Source organism: Myotis davidii, unplaced genomic scaffold, assembly GCF_000327345.1.
Source record: "Myotis davidii unplaced genomic scaffold, ASM32734v1 scaffold1619, whole genome shotgun sequence".
Lineage (NCBI taxonomy): Eukaryota > Metazoa > Chordata > Mammalia > Chiroptera > Vespertilionidae > Myotis > Myotis davidii.
Window position 1 is genome coordinate 210,811 of NW_006290598.1, and position 6,658 is coordinate 217,468.

Below are 6,658 nucleotides of genomic sequence, written 5' to 3' on the forward strand. Positions count from 1 at the left end.
TGATTCCTAGGTAGCTTAATTTTTTTGGTGCGATGGTAATCAGGATTGTTTTTATAATCTCTCTTTCTGAAAGTTCACTATTGGTGTATAGCAATGCCTCAGATTTCTTGGGGTTAATTTTGTATCCTGCTACATTGCCAAATTCATGTATTAAGTCTAGTAGCTTTTTGATGGAGTCTCTAGGGTTTTGTATATATAGTATCATGTCATCTGCAAATAAGGACAGTTTTACTTCTTCTTTTCCAATTTGGATGCCTTTTATTTCTTCTTCTTGTCTGATCACAATGGCTAGTACTTCCAGTACTATGTCGAACAGGAGTGGTGAGAGTCGGCATCCCTGTCTTGTCCCCGTTCTTACGGGAAATGGTTTTAGTTTTTGCCCACTGAGTATGAGTTGGCTGTGGGTTTGTCATATATGGCTTTTATTATGTTGAGCTATGATCCTTCTATTCCCACCTTGCTGAGAGTTTTTCTTAGAAATGGGTATTGGATTTTGTCAAATGCTTTTTCTGCATCAATTGATATGACTGTGGTTTTTTTCTTTCAATTTGTTTATGTGATGTATCACGTTTATTGATTTGCGGATATTGTACCATCCTGGCATCGCTGGGATAAATCCTACTTGGTCATGGTGTATGATCTTTCTGATGTACTGCTGGATCCGACTTGCTAGAATTTTGTGGAAGATTTTGGCATCTATATTCCTAAGGGATATTGGCCTGTAATTCTCTTTCATTGTGTTGTCTTTATCTGGTTTTGGTATTAGTGTGATGCTGGCTTCATAGAATGAGCTTGGATGGGTTCCTTCCTCTTGAATTTTTTGGAATAGTCTGAAGAGGATAGGTTTTAGTTCTTCCTCAAATGTTTGTTATAACTCCCCTGTGAAACCGTCTGGCCCTGGAATTTGTTTGCTGGAAGCTTTGTGATGACTGCTTCAATTTCTTACATAGTTATCGGCCTATTAAGATTTTTAGAATCTTCGTGATTGAGTTTTGGAGATTGTATTTTTCTAGGAATACGTCCATTTCCTCCAGGTTGTCTGGTTTGTTGGAATAGAGTTGTTCATAGTAATTTTTAATAATCCTTTGTATTTCTGTAGGGTCTATTGTTATTTTGCCTCTTTCATTTCTGATTTTGTTTATTTGGGTTCTCTCTCTTTTCTTCTTGGTGAGCCTGGCTAGAGGTTCATCAATCTTGTTTATCCTTTTAAAGAACCAGCTCTTGGTTTCATTAATCTTTTGTATTTTTTTTTTGGTCTCTATGTTATTTATTTCTACTCTGATCTTTATTATTTCCTTTCTTCTGTTCTCTCTGGGCCTTTCCAGTTGCTATCTTTATAATTTTTTGAGCTGTAGTGTTAGATGATTTACTACCATCTTTTATTGTTTTTTCAGGTAGGCCTGTAGAGCTATAAACTTCCCTCCCAGGACTGCTTTCATTGTGTCCCATAGATTTTGGATTGTTGTGCTTTTATTGTCATTAGTTTCCCGAATGTTTTTAATTTCTTTTTTGATCTCTTTGGTGACCCAATCATTGTTTAATAGCATGCTATTTAGCTTCCAAGTGTTTGAATTTTTTAAATTGTTTTTATTGTAGTTTATTTCTAATATAATGCCATTGTGGTCTGAGAAGATTCTTGATATGATTTCAATCTTCTTGAATTTGGGGAGACTTTGCTTGTGACCCAGTATGTGGTTTATTTTTGAAAACATCCCATGTGCACTTGAAAAGAACATATATTCTACAGCTTTGGGGTGAAATATTCTAAAGATGTCAATTAAGTCCATCTGATCTAGTGAGTCATTTAGGATTGCTGTTTCTTTGTTGATTTTTTGTCTAGAAAATTTATCCAGTGATGTCAGTGGTGTATTAAAGTTCCCTACTATGATTGTATTGCTGTCAATCTCTCCCTTGATATCTTCCAGGAGTTTTTTTATGTATTTGGGTGCTTCTGCATTGGGTACATATATGTTTATCAGGGTTATATCCTCTCGTTGTATCGATCCCTTTAGTATTATGAAGTGCCTTCCTTATCTCTTGTTATGGCCTTCACTTTGAGGTCTATTTTGTCAGATATAAGTATTGCTACCCCAGCTTTTTTTTTTTTTCATTTCCATTTGCCTGAAAGATATTTTTCCACCCCTTCACTTTCAGCCTGTGTGAGTCCCTTGTTCTGAGGTGGGTTTCTTGTAGACAGCATATATATGGGTCATGTTTTTTTTTTGTTTTTTTTTTTTGTTTTTTTTTTTTAACAATTCAGCCACTCGATGTCTTTTGATTGGAGCATTTAGCCCCTTTACATTTAAAGTTATTATAGAAAAGTTCTTGTTTGTAGCCATTTTTATTTTTTGTGCCTGTGTTCTTTCTTACCTTTTTCTTCTTTTACCACCAGTCCCTTTAGCATTTCTTGCATTGCTGGCTTGGGAGGGATAAAATCCCTTAGCCTTTTTTTTTTTTGTCTTTGAAGCTTCTTATTTCCCCTTCAATTTTGAATGATAGCCTTTCTGGATAGAGTATTCTTGGATTAAGTCCCTTGCTTTGCATCACTTTTTAAATTTCCTTCCATTCTTTTCTGGCCTGATGTGTTTCTGTTAAGAAATCATTTGAATAATCTAATGCGAGATCCCTTGTATGTAACTTTCTGTCTCTCTCTTGCAGCCTTTAAGATTCTCTCTTTGTCCTGAACATTTGCCATGCTAATTATGATGTGTCTTGGTGTGGGTTTTTTCTGGTTCATCTTGTTTGGGACTCTCTGTGTTTGTGTGACTTTTTTCTTCCACACATCAGGGAAGTTTGCGGACAATATTTCTTCAAATAGGTTTTCTAAGCCTTGTTCTTCTTCCTGTTGTTCTGGCACCCCTATTATTCATATGTTGCTTCGTTTCATGTTGTCCCATAGCTCCCTTAGGCTTTCCTCCTGTCTTTTAATTTTTTTCTCCAATTGCAGTTCAGTTTGGGTGTGTTTTGCTTTCCTGTCTTCTAATTTGCTAATTCAGCCCTCCGCTTCTCCTACTTTGCTGTTGAAACTTTCAATGATGTTTTTTATTGCAGCTATATCACTCTTCATTTATTCTTGATTTTTACATAAGTTGTTGATTTTTTCATCCATTTCTTCTTTATTCTTGCATAAGTAGTTGATATTTTCCTCCATCTGGTTTATGAACTGTATGACCCTTATTCTGAATTCTTTTTTTACATCTTGCATGCCTCTGTTTCACTTAGCTGCTTTTCTGGCGAGTCCTCCTTTTCTTTCCTTTGAGGGTTATTTTCTTTTTAAAGATACTTTATTGATTTTTAGAGAGAGAGGAAAGGAGAGGGAGAGAGAGAGAGAGACATCGATTGGCTGCCTCCTGGGCACCTCCTACCAGGGATCTAGCCCAGACCACAACCCAGGCAAATGCCCTAACTAGGAATCAAACCAGCAACGTTTTGATGGATGCTACAACTCCCAATCAACTAAGCCACACTGGCCAAGGCACAAAGTTTCTTTCTTCCTCATGTAATAGTCCTGAGTGAGGTGTCTCCCTTCACACAGTGATTAGAGAACCCAATTTTCCTCCAACATATGGTTCTGCCATCCCCTAGAACAAGGGTCTAGCTTGCAGGACTATTTTTCTGTGTCCTGAGAGCTAGGAATAGATTTTCATAATTTTTAAGGGCTACTTTAAAAAAAACAACAAACAAAAAAAATCAGAAAAAAACACAGAAGCCTTTTAAGGCCTGCAAGCCTTAAAATAGTTATTGTCTGGCCCTTTACCAAAGTTTGCCAACCCCTCTGCTAGAGCCACCTTCTTACTGTTTCTGGCTGGTAGAAGGAGAAGCAAAGTGCATGGAAGAGATTTTATGGGGAAAGGCCTGGAAGTGACTCTCCTCACTTCCACTCACAGTCTATTGACAGAAAATTACAAGGCTACACCTTACAGCAAAGGTGATGGGGAGATGCAGGCTAGCTGTGCACCCCAAAAGTAGGAGAACACATTTTGGAGGCAGCTAATAGATTCTACCATGGTGAGGCTCTAAAGTACAAAAAGAATTTTATCATTATAATTATTATTAGTGCATAATTTATCAAAATAACCCACAGATGTGACAAATTGAGATAAACATTAAACATAAAAAGTAAAATTTTTAAAAAAATATGTTTTTATTGATTTTAATGAGGAAGGGAGAGAGAGAGAGAGAGAGAAACATCGAAGATGAGAATCATTGATGGTCTGCCTCCTGCAAGCCCCACACTGAGCCCACAATCCAGGCATGTGCCCTGACCAGGAATCAAACCATGACCTCCTGGTTCATAGGTTGACGCTCAACCACTGACCCATGCCAGCCAGGTCATAAAAAGTAAAATTTTTATTAGAGGTGCAGTTCTTAATAAGATAGATAGGACTGTTTTATTTTCAATTAATTATGCCCCAAGTTAGAGCACCAATTTTATTCCTGTTTTTCATTCTTAGAAATATTACCATCAAGAAAACTTCACAAAAATAAGAGGATTGGAATGGACGAGTTATTTGAACTTATTCATAATTTTGTAATAAATTATCTTATAATCATCAAAATTTTGCATTCATAATCCATCAGCTAGCACTTCAATTAAGGACTCCTTAAGTGTTATGGAAAGTGTTGTATTAGAAATAACCTGCCCTAGCCAGTTTGGCTCAGTGGATAGAGCATCAGCCTGTGGCTGGAGAGTCCCGGGTTTGATTCCAGTCAAGGGCACATGCCCGGGTTGCAGGCTCAATCCCCAATAGGGACCATGAAGAAGGCAGCTGATCAATGATTCTCTCCCATCATTGATGTTTCTGTCTCTCTCCCTCTCCCTTCTTCTCTAAAATATATATATATATAGTTTTGTTTTTTTTTTAAAAAAAAGAAAGAAAGAACCTGACCTACAAAATGGTTTGGTACCCAGTTACAAAAAACATTCAATTCTGCAAATTCTGGGAGGTTTGTTAAGAATTTCTACTAAGCCCTGGATGGTTTGGCTCAGTGGATAGTGTCTGACTGAGGGTCCTGGGTTCAATTCTGGTTTAGGGCATATGCCCTGGTTGTGGGCTCAATCCCCAGTGGGGAGTGTGCAGGAGGCAGCCAATCAATGATTCTCTCTCATCATTGAGGTCTCTATCTCTCCCTTTCCTTTCCCTTCAATAAAAATATATTTTTTAAAAAAAGAATTTTTACTAAAATTTATCAAACAACTACCTCTGTTACCTTTTCTTTCTTTTTAAATATATTTTAATGATTTTTTACAGAGAGGAAGGGAGAGAGATAGAGAGTTAGAAACATCAATCAGCTGCCTCCTGCACACCTCCTACTGGGGATGTGCTCACAACCAAGGTACATGCCCTTGACCAGAATTAAACCTGGGACCTTTCAGTCCACAGGCCAATGTTCTATCCACTGAGCCAAACCAGTTAGGGCCTTGTTACCTTTTCATTAGAGGTGTCTTTCTTACTCTGAAAATGAAAATATTAGTCTCAATATACTTTTGCCAATACATTATTATCAAAAACATGCTTTTATTATATTTTTTCCATCCTCACTGAGGATATGTTTATTGATTTGAGAGAGAGAGAGAGAGGAAGCGGAAGAGAGAAACATCAACATGAGAGAAACAGCAAGCGGCTGTCTCTGGTACACATCCCAACCAAGGATCAAACCTGAAACCTAGGTATGTGCGCTGACAGGAATTGAACCCACAACCTTTTGGTGTACAGGACAACACTCCAATCAACTGAACCATCTGGCCAGGGTAAAAATGCTTTTATTTTAACATATTTTAAATAGTATTTTGTCAGAAGTTTGGAGCTGCTGAGTTGGCTCATTTAACTTACAGGAAATACTTCCCATACAAACTGGAAAAGACAGTCCTGGTTGTCAAATCAATCAGCTAAATCAGACTTGAATTCTTTTTCTTTGACCTCAAATAACTCATCCATTGACCTCTTCCAGTCTGCCCCTACCCCCCACCCCAGCCAGGCCTTCACCACCCTATTGTCTTTGTCCATGGGTTATGCATATATGCATACAAGTTCATTGGTTGATCTGTTCCCACCCATCCTCCTCTGCCTTCCCTCTGAGGTTCCACAGTCTGCTCATTCTTCTATGTCTCTAGGTCTATTTTTGCTCATCAGTTTATGTTGTTCATTAGATTCCACGTATGAGTGAGATTATGTGATACTTGTCTTTCTCAGACTGGCTTATTTTGCTTAGCATAATACTCTCCATGTCCATCCATGCTGTTGCAAATGATAAAAATTCTTTTTTTACAGCTGCGTAGTATTCCATTGTGTAAATGTACCACACTTTTTTTGTTTGTTTGTTTTTTAAATTGTTTTATTGCTTAAAGTATTACAAAGAGTATTATATATATGTCTCCTTTTTTCTCCCCTTAACCTTCCCCTAGCCTACCATGCCTCCCAGTGTCTTGTGTCCATTGGTTAGCTTATATACATGCATACAAGTCCTTTGGTTGTCTTAACCATGCCCCCAGACCTCCCCGGCCTTCCCACTGTAGTTTGACAGTCAGTTCGATGTTGCTCTGCCTCTGTTTCTATTTTTGTTCTTCACTTTATAATGGTCTTAATTATCCATAAATGAGTGAGATCATGTGGTATTTTTCTTTCATTGACTAGCTTATTTCACTTGGCATAATGCT